Here is a 21,514-nt window from a genome sequence, read left to right on the forward strand (position 1 = left end):
TTTTCTCTGTTTTCTGTTTCTGGCATGCCTGTTTTTCAGATTAAATCTCCAATATCCTAAATTCTTTCTCAATTTCCTTTTATCATTTTATCTTTTTATTGTATATTCTTAGACCTATCCTTTTCTTTATCTTCTGAGATCTTCTGCTTATTAATTTTTATGTACCAATTTTCAAGTACTATTTCTTGATCTCTCTGTATTTGAAAGCATTAGATTTTGTAATTTAATGGCAGCACTGTCTTTTCTAATCTCTTTGAGGATGCTGACTACGGGGTTTACTTCCCCTTTGTGTGTGTTCATGTGGCTCTGTGTATGTATATTTGTTATTTCTTTTGCTTTTGTATCTCTCGAATTCCACATTTTCTTTCAATGTCTTGTGATTTGGGGCCATAAACTTATTTTTTAAGAGCAAGTCTTGATAAAACTGTTGCGAAGCTCTGTTTATGAGGAGAGGGCTTGTCGGTTGTTGGAATCACTATAGCACAGCTGGGTTCGATTTCGCTTTTCCCTAGGAATGTCCAAATGTCAGTATCTGGAGGCCTTTCAGAGAGGAACCTTTTGAGAAGTCTTTCTCTACCTCCCACCACAGCGAGGCAGGGTGAGCAGGGTGCGTGAGATGGACAAACTTGGCTGTAAGCGTTCTGAAGTCGGTCCAGAGAAAAGAGTTGAGAATCCCATAGTTCTCCATTTGCATTTCACTTGTTTCCCTATTTTATCTTGTTCACCCCAGTTCTCTACTGTGTTTTGTGTCCCCCAAGTCCAGAGATTCTGTTTAAATTATCTACAAAAGAGCATCCAGTCTCCTGAGGGGTGAGGCTGGATGATTTTCTAGAAAAACATAAATTAGGATATTCATCTCACAACATTAGAGAAATTTAATAATCCATTAACCATAAACTAAACATTATTTATTCATATTTTAAAAACATAATTTATTTTTAATTGTACAAATATTATATAAATCTATTCTCTTTTGACCAAATTCAAGCAATACAAATAAAATCTCTTCCCACTAGAATCAAATTCAATCTCTTCTTCATAAAGTATTATTAATTTAATATGTGTGTTTCAGTGATTTATAGAATCTACGTAAAAGACTTTGGTTCTTAATATTTTTGTTATAACTTATGTTCATGTTTCTTTACTGTGGTGGTTCTCCTAGTGTGGTGCCCTGATCAAAAGCATCAGCACTGTATGTGTGTTGTTAGAAATGCACATTCATGGGCCTACTCCGGACCTACCACTGAATCAGAAGCTCTGGCAATGGGATCAGCAATCTGAGATACTCTGAAGTTCAAGAACCACTGACCTTGAGAATTCATAGTGAAGATGGTGAAGAGAGATTATGAAAATTGGTCCAGAAGCCCAGTGTTAGTGTTCAGAGATGACAGAATATGATGTTTGCTGTCTCTTGGAATACTTTCTGTGAACACTTTTCATTATAGGTCAATGAATAATGATAAATGTGGAATTCAGATCTTGGAGAACTTAATCCTAGTCTTATTGTCAGATTTAGGGAAGAGAAAATATTTAGACTTCTCTGGCCCTCCCACTCTTCTAAAGACTCTAGGGAAGCAGCAGGATTTGTAGAGAGGGCATCAATCATGGTCGTACCCTTGTTCAATGTTTAGTACATGCTGGACAGATGCAAATGCTTTCTATCACCATCTCTTACCATGCATAGGATAAGATTACTTTTCTGGCTATTTTGTTTGGTTTTAGTTATACATCAGAATTGTATTCCCTTTACCTACTGGTAAAATCTTCAGACTAAGAATCTGGAGAATCAGATGCTTGTAGAGACTGTGCTGTTTCCTAAGAAGGTGTGCCCCGCTGGGAAAATTATTTTGGCTCTCTAGGCCTTCATTTTTCCCATGAGCAAAATCGAAATTGGATTGTATGACACTCTGTCATCCTAAGATCCTGAACAACGGTGATAAAATGTGGAAGGAATTTTAAAATAAGAAGATGCCTTCAGGAAACTGGTTCCTCTCCCCCCTCCCCCCTCCCACACCTCCCTCCCCCATCAGAAAAACTCCTGAACATTCTTTGTTCCATATCACTTTGGAGGACCTCATGACTCATGACTTATCCTATCTTTTCTTCCTTCTTCTACAACCTGTAGAAGGCCAGGCCACGTCTCTTGGGTGGCATTCATCTGCACAGAGCTTCCCAGAGAGCGCATGTTAGAGCTGCAGCGGCTGAGTGGTCCTGGCCATGGAGGAGGGGCTGGATCACCAGAAGGCTCGGCTGTGGCTCTGATTAGTGAGCAGTGATGCAGCTGGGAGGCACTAGCCTGGCCAGAAGAAGGTTCTTTCACTTCTACCCAGTTCTCAGCATTCTCCACAGAATGTGCCATGCTTGGGAAGACTATGAGGATAGATAACGTAGCCTCAAGCACACTCCTCTCTCATAATTGGAAAATTCCAGGGTTGTAGGGGGAAACCTGGTGGGGTGGTGTTGCTCATCAAGCAACATGCAGCCTAACACTCACAATCTGATTGAGAAAAATGGAATTATTTTATAGTCCAGTGGGCTCCGAATGGTTATTCTACTCAGATCTTTATTGCTTGGCCCTTGTTAATTTGATAAGCAATCTGTATCCCTAGTACAGAAGACAAATACATTTTATAAGAGAAGGTCTAAAATATGAAGTGGCAATAACATAACTGGGAACATAGTTTTATTTATTTTCCTCAGTGGCAGATTGTATTTTCTGTAATTTCTGTGCAAACAAACCAATATGGTCTTCTTCTGAAGGGCCTAATTGGAATGACAAAAGTAAAGTCTCCATTGACTGCAGTACCACGGAAACAGATGGGGGGCTACAGTAATTTAATTTTACCAAGAGTTACTAGCAGAATAGATAAGCACAAACATGAGGAAACTTCTAGGATACTCCTCACACACTTTGCCCCAAAATATTGCTTCTGCTTTGGAAAAATTACTTTCCTAAAATAACACTTAATTAAAAAAAGTCTGTCCTTTTAAACAACTGTATGTACATTGAACAATAACTATATTAATAAAAGTAAATCCTCCAAAGAATAACTCTTTGGCATCCTTTTCTTTGCAAAGGTCTCTGGGAGCCATGCCAGGAAAATACAATAAAATTTACTAGCCTGGAAGTTGTGTCTTTTCTTTCCCTTTCTGTGTATCCATTGTCTGTGCCATTCTTTTAAAAAAAAAATTCTTATGATTTTACTAGAAATTTGAGAACCTTGCTTTATAAGGCAGAAAACTGCCTTATATTTTCAGTGTCACAGTTTTGTCTCAATGGCATATTATCGTCTCTTTGTAAAACTATCATCTTTCTTTGAAGTTGATTCCACACATTTTCAATGATCTATATTTTCCAGATACTGATGTAAACCCTTCATCACCACACTTGGCGGGGCTCGCATCCCCGCCTTGCTGCACTTCGCATGGTCTCTTCTTTTCTCTGAATCATAAGTCACGATGAGGCAGGGCCATTTCCCAAATCAATTCCTGGCAGAAGAGAAAGGGCCTCCATGCATCAGGAAACCATTTCAAAGGTTAACAGTTTATCCAAGGGCATTAATTAAACTTCTTTCATAAATAAAGGCTCAGTGCTGTCAAAAGGTAGAGTGCATGAGGAGACAATTCCAAGGCGATCGCTTCCTTCACAAGAAAGAAATGAAGCTCTTCTCAGACAGAGCCTATTAAGCACATTCACTTCCAGATTGTTATATGTAACAAATGAGTGGGAGAGACAGACAGTGGAGGAGCCCTTAATTCAAGGAACAAAGGACGTCTTCTATATTCTTTGGCATTGTGGTCCTGTCTCTGAAGAATTCCAAGAGCACCCAAGATGGGGATAATTAAGCGAATGATTAATACCAAACCAGAGATGACTTTTTAGGTTCATTTGTTATCACTTTCCTTCAGGGAGAGGATCTGTTGATCCCTGTTAGCATTGCTCCTCATGGATAAGATTAAAAATTACACAGCCCTTGTTAAACAGTTTAAAAGAATTGGAGAATTTTCTTTGCTAGGCTTTGACTGATGAGATTCTTTGCCAATTTGTAAGGGAAGAAAAATGGAAAGATTATAGGATAAACTATCATAGTCACTTTTGTTAGTGAATTTTTAGACTTAGGTCCATTTTCAGCATGGGACAAAGTGACATCAGGGGCAAGGAAATAAACAGCCTGACTTTTGTTGTCACATGGGTACTAAGCTATATCAAGATGAAGTGCAGGCATTAAAAAATTGTAAGTAAATATTGGGCAAACAGAGACCCAGAGCAGCTTATCCACTCACCAGGCTATACAGTATCACATATTTCTTAGATGTGAGTGAGTGACATGTCATACAAAGTGGATAATGCCGAAAGAAAAATCAGCTTAAATACATTTAACAAAAATTCAAAAGATTGGTTAATTTAAGAGATCTATTTTTTGCAAAGAAATTGTTCAACCTCGTTTTGAGTGGAGACATTATAGCTGCTAAATCTTGCAAAGGGAACTGACACAAGGGATAAAGTATAATCAATCCCCAAGCTTTAGCTTCACACTTCTATTTTTGGTCAGGAGAACTCTTTCCAGGCATCCTTTTCGGGTGGCTGGACATTTTTCCTTTCTCTCTGGACCTGTCCTCTTTTTGCCTCAGTGGCTTATACCCCCTTGAAGACACAAATAGTTAAGGACAAATAAAGAAGCAATGAAGTGGATTATTTTTAAGGTGGACATTGCCAAGGATGACCAGGCCTGGATACCGGCTGAGTAGATCAAAGCCAGGGAGAAGCATGGGGGAGTCTGAACACATCAGATGCAAGGGATGGCATCACACAGAATCCAAAGCTCCAGAGGCAGGGTTAGGGCCCAAGGTACAGAGGGATCAGGAAGAGATGGGAAATAGCTTCTGGGACTCAAACACTTGCTTTGTTTCATTCTGAGAGTATGTTTTTTGATTGAGACGGGATTGGCTTAAGAAACTAGAATTAGGATAGACTAAAGATTAAGCTACCTTTAATCACATGATACCTAAATCTTCTCCTCAGTGTAAAGAGAGGTTAGTATTCTGTGTAGGGAACCATGTTATAGTAGGGGGGAGCATCTCATTCAAAACTAGGGGGAGAAATAAAAAGCCCAGGAAGAAAGTACGATTGAGGGCCTGCAGGGCCCTGGAGTTCACAATCCAGAGGAAAATTGTGGAATATAGTGTGAAGACACAGAATTCAGATGAGGGATCCAAGAATCCAGAATTGGGATACATGAAAGTAAAAATCCCACAAAATAGATGAAATTCTGACAATTTTTATCAAAAGAAGAAGACACAAATACATAATATTATGAATGAAAAGGGGCTTACACTATAAATAGAAATTTAAAAGATTATAACACTACCAATAACTATATTATTTTGAAATCTACGATGAAACAGACAGGAAAAATATAAGGGAAAATGTAAGGTGTATGTAGACATGATTTCAAGAGGGTTAAAAGCTCAAATAATCCTGTATTAGAGAAATTAATCTTCAAATCTTCAAATAAAGCAGATATATAAAAATAAAAATGTTCAAATAAAATGGCAGAACAAGGGAGTTTTACAACTCCCTTGGAAATTTTACCAAATGTTCAAAATGCAGAGTATGCTTTTTTTTTAACTTAAAAAACTCTAATGGATAGAAAAGAGGGAATATCTAACTCATTCCACAAGAGAAGCATAACCCTTATATCAAAAGCCAAATAAGGTGTGTAAAAGGATCAATTTTACTCATTAAAATAGATGTAAAAAGTAATATATATTAAAAAACTAGAAAATCACAACCAATATATATTTTAAAAAAGAGCATACCAAGACAAGATGGGGTTTACCCTAAATATACAAAAAAGAATTATCTTTAAAAAATGTCCTTTACATTAAAAAACATTTAGATGGTGAGTAAAATTAATATTGAGCATTAACATATTAGAGGTTCAGAGAAATCTTGCTATGGAAAAACCTATTTAAACTTGTTCAGCTTGGATTTTTCCAAAATTTACTTTAACACTGAATTATGTTAAACTTACTATGAAGAATTCCTTAAATAAATATTTGCTATCAAACATTTAAAAAACTAAACACAACAAACAGAATGTTTGAGTCTCTTAAAATAGATTCTACATATATAATTTATCTTTTAGAAAAATGTGTTGTGATATATTGAAAGTGGCCCCAGGACAGGGGCCTTGAGATGGGAGCTGTAGCCCTTGTTCTTGCTGCTAATGAGATAAATGACTTTTAGATTTACCTGCATCCAAGCTTTCTAAAATACAAATTGAAGAGGCTGGATTATATAATCTTCATAATTCTTTCACCTTTTCAGAGCTTTTCATTCCCTAGACTAGAAAGATATAAATTTTTTACACTTACAATTTGTGTACATTTTTGTTTGTGTACTTTAATGAGACTTGCTAAATCAAAGGTCTTCTACCATTTTGATAAATGGTGTGGAATCAATTACCTAACCAAAAAATAGTTCAGACAATGTAAGCCTCTAACAACTATGATCCAGAGCCCAAGAGAAACTGTAAGGTGCTCCATTCTAAGTATCTGGCACTTTGGCATCTTTATTCTCTTATGCCTACCTTGAAATAAGCATGTTCACTTTAGGCTCATTTGGACACTGCTTTTTGGATGGATACATAATTTTATATTCATGCTGATTTCATGATAAAAAATAACACACCATTAAACTTTTTCATTTAAAAATATTACCAATTTCTGTGTGCAACATATAGCCCCCTCAGATCTCTGACTCTCATCTGGAACCTGAGTTCCAACCTCTCCCTGAGTGATGCTCTATTCCATAGAATCAAAATGTCTTCTAGCTAGAAGAATACCTGACCAATAGTAGGTAATGAATAAATGATTTTATTTATTTTTTATTTTATTTTTTTTAAAGATTTTATTTATTCATTTTGACAGAGAGAGAGAGACAGCGAGAGAGGGAACACAAGCAGGGGGGAATGGAAGAGGGAGAAGCAGGCTTCCCACCGAGCAGAGAGCCCGATGCGGGGCTCGATCCTAGGACCCTGGGATCATGACCTGAGCCGAAGGCAGATGCTTAATGACTGAGCCACCCAGGCGCCCTGAATAAATGATTTTAAAGAATCAAATTGGTGATGATGAGAACATTATATTCTATACTGACTCCCCATACCTGCTCTTGAAGACAAGACTTTTTCCTTCTTTTTTAAATTGTGGTGTTCCTAGTCTTCAAAACAGATCTATGCCCATAGAAGATGGATTAACAAAGTAATTATTGTAGTTGTTAAAGTGAATAACAAAGGCTGTTCAATCTCATATGATAGATATTGATTAAACACATCTCATATGTTAGCATATGATATGTGTATGAATTTTAAGTAAAGTTACGGAAGTATGTATAATACAAAGAATAAAAATAATTAAGAACTTAGGCAAAGGGGAACTGTGTATAAGAAAATAAAAAGATAGCTTCTAAGTGGTCCCCAAAGACCTTACCTTTTGGTATTCATTCCTTTGTACAGTTCCCTCCCCTAGAGTGTAACCTAGAACTAGTGACTTCCATGAAATGAGTAGAATACACCAGCAGTGATGGAACATCCCTTCTAAGACCAGGTTACACAAAGACATTGACTTACATCCTATTTCCTCTCTTGCTTTCTTACTTGCTTGCTCAAACTGCCACGCTGTGAGCTACTCTATGGAAAGGCCCCTTGGCAAGGAATGAAGGAAGGCCTCTGACCAATAGTCAGAAACTGAGGAACTCAGTCCAGCAGCCTTTGAAGTGTTGAATCCTGCCAGCAATCACGTCAGTGAGCTTGGAGGAAGATCTTCCTTCTGACAAGTCTTCAGGATGAGACTACAGCCGGACCAAAATTTGATCACAAACTAATGAGACCCTGAGGCAGAGGTGCCCAGCTAATTTGTACTGACAGAAACTGTGAGATAATAAATGTTTGTTGCTTTTAAGCCCTAATGCTTTGAGTAATTTGTTATGCAGCCTTAGCTAACGCATACAGCCAGGAATAAAATTAACACATCAAAATGTATATATTTTATTAGGTGGTTGATATACAATTGCTAGAAGCAAGCCAAAATCTCTTCTCTGAGTTAATGGAGAACCAAAGCAAGTAGAGACATGGTTTACAAGAAACGTAGTGTTCAGATGATAAATACAACATATTTGTTTAGGAGAATCATTGCTTTTTCTTCATTTTGGAGCCAGAAGAAATATTTCCCATTAGTTTTCTTAAGATGATCCTGGTAATGGACTAGGTGATGTCTTTACCATCATCACTACAATGAATAAATCATGATCCACAAGCTCACTCTCAATATCTAACATCTCTCAATATAGGTCAATGGCAGAGTACTGAAGCTTTATTTATGAGTGATTTTCCAAGAGGCTACAAAAAGAGTGCAAACACACGTTATTTTGATGGTCAGGCTTGACCTTAGAATAAAATTAGAAATTCCACACATATGGATGAATGGATGAATTCTAGCTCTATTCTTAAGAATTGGAGAGCATAAATTTTAAGGTTGTAATCAAAGGCAAGAACCAAAAGTAAAGATAATTTGTGTTGCAATTTTTAAAAAGGTCCATACTTTAAAAATAAATCAATAGGGCAGAAGGTAGGATCAAGGTCCTTTTATAAAAAGTAAGTATAATATTCGATGCTTTTGCAGTATGCAACATAGACAAGGTACCACATTAGGAAGCAGTTCTTGAAAATAGGAAAAAGAAAAAGGAGTCCGCCCTTCTACAGCTCTTGTAGTCAACGTTAGCTACTTGTTATGGCATGTAATCTCATCTGTGAAATATAATAGGCCCATGGATGGTTACCAAGGCTTTCCTGGCCCCATAGTTTTAATTGTCATGAGTTTCTCTCCTTGAAACCACTCATTTTACCCTGAACCGGGAAATAACTATACAAGGTATTCAGAAATGGATAGCATTTGTTTGCCTTCACTCACCAGTAGCACATCTGCCCTCAGAAGGACAATTTTTACTTTCTTCAAAAGCAGATAACCTTAAAACAGGAACCCTTATTCCATGTGCTATTAATGACTATGTAATAATTTTTTCAATTAGAAGATTTTTATTAAATCTGCTCTCTTTCCCTTATGCCCCTGTAATTTTCTGTAAATATTATTTTTTCTGTCATACCTATCTCTTTGATATATTTGATTTCCTAGAGTACTTCAAAAATAGGCTTTCTGCTTATGTAGCCTATTAGAAGAACAGACCTCATTTTCCGCTCTGCCTTTTCCACAATATGAAAAAGGGAACATGAAATCATGGGGATTTATGGAGGGAGATTTGTCAGCCTTTTCTTATTTACTTGAACTATGAGATACAAGTTGAATTTGGGGCCCTCTTTTCAAGAACAAGTTATTTGTTATCAGATAAGTTCACATTAGTGGATCAGACGTGGATAAGGTGTTTCTATTATAACCTCGTTAGATGTGTTAGAGTGCTCTGAGTTCTAGAATAATGGTTTGCTATCTTGCGCAAACTTGACTTCCATTTCTCACTACCTCATTTGAATACTTTGGGACTTCTGGATAGCAAGTGTCTTTTCACATAAACCTGAACTGTCTGAGGACAGCTGAACTACTTATTGTAGCCATTTTAATAGACACAGCAGATTAGCACATGACTGCCTCAACTATTGTAAGCAATATTGGTTGAAAATACAGTCTACAAGACCCAATTAGTTATGTTATGGCTGCTCTGTAGCTTTCTGAACTCATGTGACCTTACTCCCTCATAATTGTGGTACTCTGGTGTTCAAGTAATAATCAAAACTTACAAGAAAAATAAAAAGATAATGAAAACCATTTTAAAATATGAATGTGGCATATGTGAATATGAGTCACTCATTATCCAAATTTCTTAGCTGACTTGTTCATTATTTAGATAACGATCCCAATCAGATGTGGCAATGGTGAGATCAATTGATATTATCTCAAATATACTGAAGAACATTCACATATGTGGAAAAGGGATTATCCAAAATAATTAACATTCAGCTGCAATTACAGAATGAACATATTGCCTCCTGTATCTCAGCACTGTTATGTTTTATTTTTTATGGGATTTATTTACTTAGTGACTAATCCGGGATTTTCAGTAATTTACAGTGAGGCTCCTCATCATTAGTGTGAATTAACAAAATGCTTCTGTTGTCCTTGGTAATTAGTTTGAGTAGGAAATGAGGAAAAAGACAACACATTTTGAGGGCTGCTCAATACTACCTTTATCTTTCTTTAATGTCTGGGAGCTAAATATGGAATTTTAATTTCCTCCCTAATTATCGAGGAGTCTTTTGCTAAATGGGCATATCCCCCAGGCACACTTGCTTATTTTCACAATCTGTATTTTCACTTCACTCTTTTGAAATACGTTATTTATGAACTTGCACAGTAGTTCACAAACATTTCTTGAGGAAAGAAGCAAAAACTAACCAATGCTAAATAGCAAGTGAAGGGTGCACCTGGGTGGCTCAGTCAGTTGAGCATCCAGCTCTTGATTTCAGCTCAGGTCATGATCTCAGGGTTGTGGGATCAGGCTCCACACTCAGCGGGGAGTCTGCTTGAGGGTTCTCCCTCTTCCTCTCCTCTTACCCCTCCCCCCACTCACTCTTTCTCTAAAATAAATAAATAAAATCTTAAAAAAAAAAGTAGCAACTGAGGGTGTTAAGCCTTTTTCAATGACATCATCTCCTAGGGTCTTCCTGTTATCCCTTTGAAATGATGTGAGGCTTGCTGATGTTGTTCCTTCCCCAGCGTCCCAGGTAGGTAAACTAAGATTTACACTTAGGTTTAATTTTGAAGCCACAATCATTGTGATAAAGCAGCACATTCTTTTACTCGTCCTGACTTGGCTTAAATTTGGTCATCTCATCGGCATCTATTCTCAGTTACCCTCTATCACGTGATGCTTCATAGTTTTTGTACCTTTAACTGGTCATGGAATATGAAATAGTAAAGCTCTTATACCTCTGTCTCCCGTTGACTTTGCAGATTCCATGGAAACTAGTTCTGTGGTAACCAAAATTGTTCTGATATTAATATCATTGGGCATTTTTAGCCCAAGTAGAATATGTAAAATTTGAGTTAAAACTGTCCCTACAGTGTGTATCTACAATCCCACTGATTCTAACAAGCCAGGCAAAGGCTTGTCATTTTGATTAAATTGTCAACATAATAATAATGCTGACAGTAATAATGGCAGCTATGCTTTATTGGTTGTGACGTATATTATAGGCTTTTAATCAACAAAAACATTGCTAGTAGGTTATAATTATCTGAGTTTTTCAAATGAGAAAAAAGTGGTACAGCATGGTTAAGAAATTCACCCCAGGTTTCCTAGCTACTAAGTGGCAGTGTTTAACTAATATTTTCAACTTGCCCTTCATTGGTTAACATTTTCTATTTTCCTGATATTAGTTATATGTACTATTCTCTCCTAATATTGCCCTTTGATATTGCATTTACTGTGTTAAGATTTTTTTGTCTGTTCTACCAAGAATTATAATGTTGAGTGCTGAAATGATTTTGAAATCAGTAGTAATGTTTTATACAAAGAGAATTTTGAAAATCCACAATCCTTCATCTTACTAAGAAATTAAGATAAAAAATATATCAGTTCTGCGGTGCCTGGGCGGCTCAGTCAGTTAGGCATCTGCCTTTGGCTCAGGTCATTATCCCAGGATCCTGGGATTGAGCCCCACATCGGGGTCCTTGTGGGGAGTCTGCTTCTCCCTCTCCCTCTGCTGCTCCCCCTGCTTGTGCTCTCTCTCTCTCACTCTCTGTCAAATAAATAAAATCTTTTAAAAAAATACCAGTCTTGCTATTTACACAAAGCAGAAAACAGACCCTTATGCTTTATAATCTATTTTCCCCATATGGTTCTTGCTGCATGCCTGGAGAGGGTCATCTCTGGATTCTCAGATGAGTATTGTTCAGAAATTTGGGTAGTTCAGACTCATAGGTTGTGACCGTTCACATGGATAACTAGCTATGAGGACAGTGAGATGAACTTAGATTAAAACAAATGAAAATGTCATGTGCTTTGTGGTTAGATTATTGCCCTCACTGTGGTCAATGGTCACACATGGGGATCTAGCTATAACTTTAGAAGGGAGACTGATTAAGGACAAGTATTCATGATAACAAGTCTGTAAATAGCCAAAGCTTACCCCAAATTACCCTTTACTATTAAAAAATATTGAAAAGAGAAAATTATCAGAGGATTTATTTAATATGGCTAAAAATAATTTTTAGGACCACTCTTATCCAGTGGTCTTCCAAAGCTTCAATAGCACAGTGCCAATTTATACATATATTTATACATTCTATTCATCCATGCCTATTAGGTGCATTATTAAACATATACAAAAACAGAAAATAAAAATTTCAAAGTAAAATATTTTCTTTCTGTGATCCTAATGTATTGTCTTATGACCTCTCTTCCCTTGGATTTTTACCTTCCAATAGGAGCCTGATCCAAATTTTTGCCTTCACAAAGTAGATCATACAGCTTAAAGCTGTAATTTGGTGTTTTTAGTTCTAATCTTACTATGTTAGGTAAACTCTGAATTTTCCCTAGGAAAGTAACAAATAGGAGCTAAGCCTCTTATTTTACAAATTCCCCAAACTGTGATATAAACTCGATTGGAGCAAAAATGTTCCTATTAATACTATGCATCACCCATATAACCTCCATTGAATGTGTCAGGTCCTCAAAGAGATGATCCATTCAGGAGTTGGATAAAAGGAAAGTATCCAAGTGGCACGTCTGCTTGTTTGTATTCACCACTTCTAAACCATATCTTCTTATCCTCTGCTGCCAACATGAAAGGTGGGGTGGGGAGGTGGGGGTGGATAAGTGTAAGAAACAAGGAAACTACAAAAATAGGGAGGAAAAGAGAAAGAAGGGGGGAGAGAGGAATGAAAACAAATAAAGACATTTGTGAGGATACTGTGAGGACATTATTTACTCTTGAGTAGGGCAAAGTGGAAGCCAATTAGGCCACGAGAGACCCAGAATGCCCCTTCACTTTAGCAACCCTCTGTGATGGCTTCTGTCCCAGCTGAGTGGGGAAAATGGTTGCATAAATTGCCCAGAGTGGTATTGAGATCTATCTCCTGGAGGATTCTGGAATATGTCTCTATTTGAAGAACCTCGTGACTGTGACAATGACAAATATCCATTGCAGGACATTGAGAGATGGTGTTAAGCTGTGGAAATACAGGGCTTTGTGATTCACATGTGATTTTTCTTTTCTTCGAAGAAAATGTCCCTTTGATACATTATGGCTGCAAAATTGGAAAGTACAACTTTTGTTTTGTTTTGTTTTAAATTGATTTGATTTGATTTTCCGAAAGAAGAAGTGATCTATAGATTCCATTGAGGTGGATAGTTGTCACGCCAAGTGTGACACTCCTATATGTTATCTGGCCTTTAAGACTATTGGAATCTCTGACACATGAGTGATATATACATTCTGAGGAGGATTTACTCTCTGAGAGGATTCTCCACTCCTCCCCCAAATTTCAGAGGGACAAAAATTACCAAGAGCTAGGAAATGATAAACCTCAATATATTTTTAAGATTAATATTCTCATATTCATTAAAAGAGAGTAAAGCTCATAAAAATAATCCACATGTTGATGCTATTCACACCTTTATCATCAGCATCATCAGAGTTATCTTGTGAGGCAAATTAATCTATCATATACCTATAAGTGTATTTCTATCTAACCTGTTAGTCTTAGACCTTTCTTTAGTGGTTGAAAAGAAATCAACAAAAGTTATTTATTTTTTAAATGTATTTTAATGTAGTATAAATATATTTGATAAAAATACTTTTATATATGTGATTTATGGCATATGAAAATCATCTCTTGTTGGCTGTTTTCAAAGGTCTATTCTCTTGATGCTAATTGAAATCTAAATGAGAAAATAAAACCAAAAACTCCAGAATAGATGTCTTAGGACAAGGATTTGCAGCCCTTTAAATCATTATCTGCATGATGAATTGCACAGGAAGGAGTCACAGCAATTGAATTCAAAGTAAGAGGTTTCTGCAATAGTCACATTTTAAAATTCCCCATCGACACTTAATTCTTAGTGTGAAAAAAACTTTGGGCTCTTTATTAGCTAACTTGAATATATTCTGTGATCAATATGAAGTCAGTTCTTCCAGGAGTTTATAATCCAGAAAGTATTCTTGGTATTTTGAAACCTCTTTGGAGTCACATAGGATTATTTCATCAATGGTTACTCTTTTTAAAAGGAGAATGTTACCAGTTAACTGTTCTGTGAGATAACTCAGTGAAGTGATAAGAAACTTGGAATAAGTAATCGTGTTTTAATCCCAGGTCTTTTTTTTTTTTTAAAAGATTTTATTTATTTGAGAGAGAGAGAGAGAGAGAGAACAAGGGGGGGAGGGGCAGCAGGAGAGGGAGAAGCAGACTTCCCGCTGAGCATGGAGTCCGACATGGGGTTTGATCCCAGAACCTTGGGATCATGACCAGAGCTGAAGGCAGACACTTAAACTGACTGAGCCACCAGGCACCCCAATCCCAGGTCTTCTTAAATAATTTTTTAAAGATTTTATTTTATTTTATTTTAGAGAGAGAGAGAGAGTGCGGGCGGTGGGGAGCGGCAGAAGGAGAGGGAGAAAATCTCAAGCAGAATCCCTTGCTAAGTATGGAGCTCAACACGGGGCTCAATCTCATGACCCAGAGATCATAACCTGAGCGGAAACCAAGAGTCGGATGCTTAAATAACTTTTACAACAACCTTGGAAAAATAATTTAACATGCTTTCCCCAATTCCTGAAACAGAGCAGGATTGTATTTAACTTATAGCACAAGAATTTTGGGAGACTCAAAAATGTTGATAATATGAATCAGGATGAAAATAAAAACTGCCTCATGTCCTACACCCTTAAAAAAGTTGGAAGTTGTTGAAAATTACGTAAGAAATGAATTCTTAAGCTTTTTCCCCTTTGTTTGTATCACATGGGGATTTGTGGTAACAAAAGAATAAACTTTTAGAACTGGAAAAACCTTAGAAATAATCCATCTTACAAATGAAGAACTTAAGATCAAAACAAGTAAAATGGAGGGCTCAAATCCATACACATAGTTGAAATGTACTCCAACTTCCTGCTGAAGTTATCCTTAGCTTTCAGATAAGATTGAAAATGGTAGTCATGCAGCACTATGCCTTCTCTCAGTGAACCCCACTTCAACCTTATGATTTGAAGTCTGGCAGGGCAGAAGCTTCCATGTTCTTTTGTGACGATGATTTCCTGGCAGCAGTTGACTGGTCTGGGGATGTTGATGATGATGATGATGAAGATGGTGATAAAAACAGCCATCAATTATTCCGGGGTTACCATAAGCCCTACTTAAAGGGCTTTCTTAAGCCCTTAAAATGCATAAATTTGTTTAATCCTCTATAGCGCGTTGGGATAGCTGCTATATCGTTTACATTTTCCAAATGGAGAGACTGAAATAGAGAGGTTAAGGGCTTTATCAAAAATCATCCACCTGGGAAGGGGCAGAGCTGTAATTCAGTGTGGCTCCAGAGTCTGTGCACTAGATATGAAGGTGCTAAGTCAAGGCACTCCCAGTATAAACTCCTTAGAAGATGAAGCAGTATTATAAAGAAAGGTACGTAAAACCATCTTCTGAAGTGGTTAGCACTTTATTATTTTTATTCTTGCTTTCTTTCATGTAACCAGTATTCATGACTCCCTTCTCTGTGCCAGGCTCTAGGTTCCATGGGGCTTATAAGCAGTGAACAAAAAATAAACATAGGCCCCATCCCAACAGAACTTAAATGCTCATGGAGAGAAGCTGAAAACCAAGAAACAAATAAACAAGTAAGCATGCACTAGTTGTAAGTGCTCTGAAGGAAAGTGTGGTATGCAGTGCCAGAGAGCTCTCTCCTTTTGGTGGAGATGTGGAGGCTGAAGTCTGAATGGCAAGATGAGTAAGCTGCGTGAAGATCTAGGGCAGGAGAGTTCTTGGTCCAAGTTACGGCAAAGGCCCGGTGTCAGGAAGGCATGGGTAGCAGCTGAGGAACAGAAAGCGGGCCTGCATGGCTGTGGATAACTAAGATGGCCGGGAAGGAGAGTTGGAGGGAGGAGGTGAGTTTGGAGGGGCAGCCTGGGCCAACACATTTGGGTTTTATTGGAAGTCACTGGAGGGTTTGAAGTAGGGAGCAATGTGATTTGGCTTATGCATTTCTGTTCTAAAACAGAGATAGGCAAACATTTTCTATAAAGACCAGACAGTAGATATTTCAGGCTTTGTGGACTTTCTTGTGGACTCTTATGTGGACACTACCGTGACTGTTCCGTTCTGCAGCTGTGGTGTGAAAGTCGCCATAAGCAATACACAAACGAACAAATATGGTTGTGCTCCCGTGAAACTTGATGTACAGAATAGTTTGCTGACCTCTCTTCTTTTATTTATTCATTTCTTTCTTTCTTTCTTTCTTTCTTTCTTTCTTTCTTTCTTTCTTTCTTTCTTTCTTTCTTTCTTTCTTTCTTTCTTTCTTTCTTTCACAGAGAGAGAGACAGCGAGAGCAGGAACACAAGCAGGGGGAGTGGGAGAGGGAGAAGCAGGCTTCCCGCAGAGCAGGGAGCCTGACATGGGACTCAATCCCAGGACCCTGGGATCATGACCCGAGCTGAAGGCAGACGCTTAACGACTGAGCCACCCAGGCGCCCCTGCTGACCTCTCTTCTAAAAGATCATCTTGGCTACTATGGAGATATGATGAAGATCTGACAATTATAAAGAATCAGAATCCCCTGTGTAGTTCAGAGAGGTATATGCTCAGGGTGGGGTCATATTCAGAATAATGCTGATCTCACTCCAAACACACCTGTGAAGTAATTGTAAATCTTCACAGAGGAGCCTCAAAAAAACATGTTAAGGAAGATTTCCTTTCATAATAGATAAGCCCTCCTAACATCCTTCTTGATCACTGTTTTCCCCAATCTCACACACAGAGCTGTCGCCTAGATTTTTCTTCCTCTCTCCAAACTCACCAAATCCAGCTCACATCCACTCTAATCTTTTCTCCCATTAATTCTTCAGAATCTACTATTTATGCCAACAGTTTTCAGTGTTCATTGACTCCACCACTTTTTCAATTACCCATAATCCTCAACATGTCTACTTTTGCTCCTTCCATGTTTTAATTTACATTGACCATAAATCTAATCAATCTCTTGCAAACAGCCTTGACTTCCTTGATACTCTTTCCCAACACTGTTTTTACCAGCAAAATCCCCAGATTGGTAAAATCCAACGATCTGTGTACACTGGCTTCCTGAGCTCTGTCTAGTTCCATGTCCACGATTCCCCCTGACAGCCTACCTGCCCCTAATCCCAGCTCCTGCCCCCATACAGTTTGCTTTGGAACAGTAGTTTTATGCCTTTTCCCCTCTCTGCTACCTCCAATATCCCCATATAATTTAAGATTTCAGCAAATGACATTGTCACGTATTTTAACTGGGAAAGCAGAAGTTCTCAGAAGACAACTTTCTTTTTCCACCATCAAATCCATCTAAACACTTCTATCTCTAGCCACATGTCCTGCCTTCCCTTCCCTCCTGTGATAGTGGATGAAGGGCTCCAGCTCCCATAAAAGGCAGGTCCTTCACTGGTGTTCTGGATCTCGTCCTTCTCCACTTAGGATTTTACCCAGCAAATGATGCTCCTTGGTTTGGTTTGGTTTTGTGTTTTGCATTTCAGTGTTACATTCTCTTCTGGATTATTATCATCCACTTGTTTTAATATTTCCTGGCTTAAGAAAACCCTCCTTTGGGCTTACTAACCTGGATCTCCCTATAGCGACTGTCCTAGTTCCCCTCGTCTTCATCCCACATTGTCTACACAACCCACACCGTTTGGGCTTCCATTACTACCAATCTGCCAAAACTATCTTGTCAAGGTCACCAGTGACCTTCATGTTATGCAAGCCAATGGTCAATTCTCTAACACTGTCAAACTTTCTCTCTCAGAAGCATGCCTTCTTGAAATGGTTTTCCACAACATCACAATTTCATGGCTTTCTTTTTCTTACTTCACTGATACCTGTGTTTTTCAATGTCTACGTTGTCTTTTCTTTCTGTGCTTGGCACCTTAATACTTGAGTCTCAGATTTTGGTGCTCAGGCCCTCTACACATCAGGATCCAAAACCTCTCCTCTAGGGTATCTCATCTAATATTAAGGTTTTAATACTGTCTACATGTTTAAGACTCTGACATCTATCTCTTCAGCCCAACTTCTCCAAAATCATGAGGTCACCTGCCTATTTGACATCACCAGCCAGATGGCTAAGAGAGGAGCTCAAATTTAGCATAGCCAAAAGAAAACTCATGTTGATTTTTATCACCTAATTTATTTCTCCTTCTATCTTTCCATCATCCAGTTGCTCAAGACTAAAACCTAGAAACTATCCTTGGTACTTCAATTACCTTCAGTTTCCATATTTAACCCAACACTGAGTCTTGTCAACTTTATCTCCAAACTATATCTGGTACTATTCCACTTTTCTCTTAACCTCCACTGTGATCATCATATTCCACATCACTCTTGTCACAGCGTGGGATGCAAAAACTTCCTACCCAGTGTCCTGTTTCCATTTTGCCACAAGAAATCATTTTTAAAAAATAAGGTAGCATGATTTTTTAGTAACCTGAAGCAGATCATATTTTATTCCTGTTCAGAATCTTTCAATGGCTTCTACTGTCTTTAGATTCAAATGAATCAAATTGAAATCCTCCCTCATTACCGACAAGGGTCTGATTCTCTCTCCATCTTCATCTCTACTATTCTCCCTCTCACCCCTTACATTCCAGCTAATAGGTACTGACTGTCACATCATTATCTTATCTCCATTTTGCCAAGGCCTCTTCAGATCATCCAATCTAAAATAATTCCTTACCAGGTAATTTTAACAATATTACTCTGTATTACTTTTCTAGGAACCTTTGATCTTGTCTGAAATGATTTTGTTTACACAGGTACATAAAAGTGGGGACCTCATCTGTTTAGTTTCACCAGGACCTAGAACTATCCAGCATGACATAGGGACTCAATAAATATCTGTTTAATATATGAGCTCTTCTTACTCTCATTAGTTCTCCAACACTACATCTTTTTCATCTTTATTTTTTTCTTTTTTTTAATCTTTATTCTGCATGATAAAGGCCCAAGAATTGGTCAGGAAGAAACAGACTTCTTGTCTGTAGACAGAAAGTATGGATAGTCCATGACCATATTAATATTTGTTTCCAATAATTAATAAAAAGCCACATTTATTGAGTTTTCTTATGTCTTTTATTTCTTTTTTTTAAAAGATTTTATCTATTTATTTGAGAGAGAGAGAGACAGAGTGAGCACAAGTGGGGCAGGGAGGGGTGAGAGGCAGAGGGAGAGGGAGAAGCAGACTCCCTGATGAGCAAAGAGTCCGGCAAGGGGCTTGATCCCAGGATTCCGTGATCATGACCTGAGCCAAAGGCAGATGCTTAACCAATGGAGCCACTCTATTTCTTTTTATATCATCTAATTTATCCTTCCAATCATCTTGGAATATGTACTATTAAAATGGAATATTAGGGTTTTTTGCCTGTTATCTCCGCCTTAAGAGAGCATCCCTTCTTTATTTGGCAGTAATTCTTTTTTTTTTTTTTAAAGATTTTATTTATTTGGGAGAGAGAATGAGATAGAGAGAGCATGAGAGGGGGGAGGGTCAGAGGGAGAAGCAGACTCCCTGCTGAGCAGGGAGCCTGATGTGGGACTCGATCCCGGGACTCCAGGATCATGACCTGAGCCGAAGGCAGTCGTCCAACCAACTGAGCCACCCAGGCGCCCATTCGGCAGTAATTCTGCTGGAACCCTGTGGTCAGGTAGAATTCGTCTTGCTTCCCTAGACCAAAAGCTTGGAGCCATGACCTGGACAATCAGAGTTCTCCTTCTCCCTGGAAACCATGGTTGGCTCAAGCTGGTCACATGACTGAAGCATAACTAAGTGCTCCTCTCTAGGAATTAAAGAGTAGGAAAGTTGCTATATTTTCTCCGACAGTTCTGGAATTATATGGGACATTAGGAGCTAGCCACTTTCTAACCATGTTTATAGGCTCTGGCAACTGGCTGGGAGTGAAGCCAACCTGGGGAAAATAGTCTTGAGTGATGGAAAGAGAGAGAGGAAGAGCTATTGTTAGAGCACATGGATACCACTTGAGTAAGTTAGCACTTACCATCTTTAGCACTTTTCAATAAACCATGGTAATAAGTTCCTTTTTTGCACTTAAACTAATTTGAATTGCATTTCTAAAACTTATACCCTCTAAAGTCAACTAATTCAACTTTTATTCTCATTTTACAGATGGATAAAATGAAGCTCAGAAAAGTTAAGAAACTTGCTGGAAAGGAAATATTTGAGCAAGCATCTTTGACTTTAAGTCCTATGCTCTTATTCATTATACTATATTTCAATATATCAGCACACTCAGAAAACCTTCATGGATTACACTCTGAAATTTCATTTTTATAAAATATTCCTTTCAAAATTTGATTCTAGTGATAAATAGAATAGGTCTAGTATGGACCAGAATTTCAATTGTTTTGATATTTAAGATTTTTTTCCACTTTAAATGTTTTAGTAGATTTTTCCCTTTGGTGTAAATCCAAGTTTCTGCACAGGAAAAAAAAAAATATTACATTAGCATAATGTTTTGAATTTTATATTTGTTTTTTATTCTCATTTTCTCAATACCCATTATCTAGTTATTGGAATGAAACTCAACTAAATGATGGAATCAAAAGCAATTGAAAATTAGGTGGAATTATATAGATGTCAAGTGAAGGGTTCATAAAATTTATAAATCAATACTCACAATTGAAGTAAATGTGCAAAATCAATTACTAAGAGAGCATCCTATCTTTTAGGAAAGTAAAATGTAAAAACAAATTATTCTCTCCTATACTGGTTGCTTTCCAAATTCCATTGAATTAACATGAGAGACTAATGGACTTACAGTAGAAAAAATAAAAGGTACTTAAATTCTCATTTCCTACTATTGGTAAGTATTCCAGAATGTACAAGTAAGTGAAATTAACAGTAGCTAATGCAGGAACAGGAACGAACAAACTAGAACATTTTCCGACTTATAGGGGAGGTTGATAGAACTCAAAGGTTATGCATACTGAATTACACATTCACAGCCTCATCATGTATCATTCTGATTTTTATAAATGGTTGTACTACTGTCCACTCAGTTCACCACACCAGGAAACTCTGCCGTCTTAGATTTCTCTCTCTTTTCAGTTCAACTTCTATTATCATTTCAACTTGGCCTTCCTGTCTTATTGATTTTTTTCCAGCTTTACTGAGAAATAATTGACAACTAAAATTGTGAGATACTTAAAGTGACAATGTGATGATCTGATCTACACTGTGAAAGGGAACCCCCCCGCC

Source organism: Leptonychotes weddellii, chromosome 2, assembly GCF_054177405.1.
Source record: "Leptonychotes weddellii isolate Sample4059 chromosome 2, ASM5417740v2, whole genome shotgun sequence".
NCBI classification, from domain to species: Eukaryota; Metazoa; Chordata; class Mammalia; order Carnivora; family Phocidae; genus Leptonychotes; species Leptonychotes weddellii.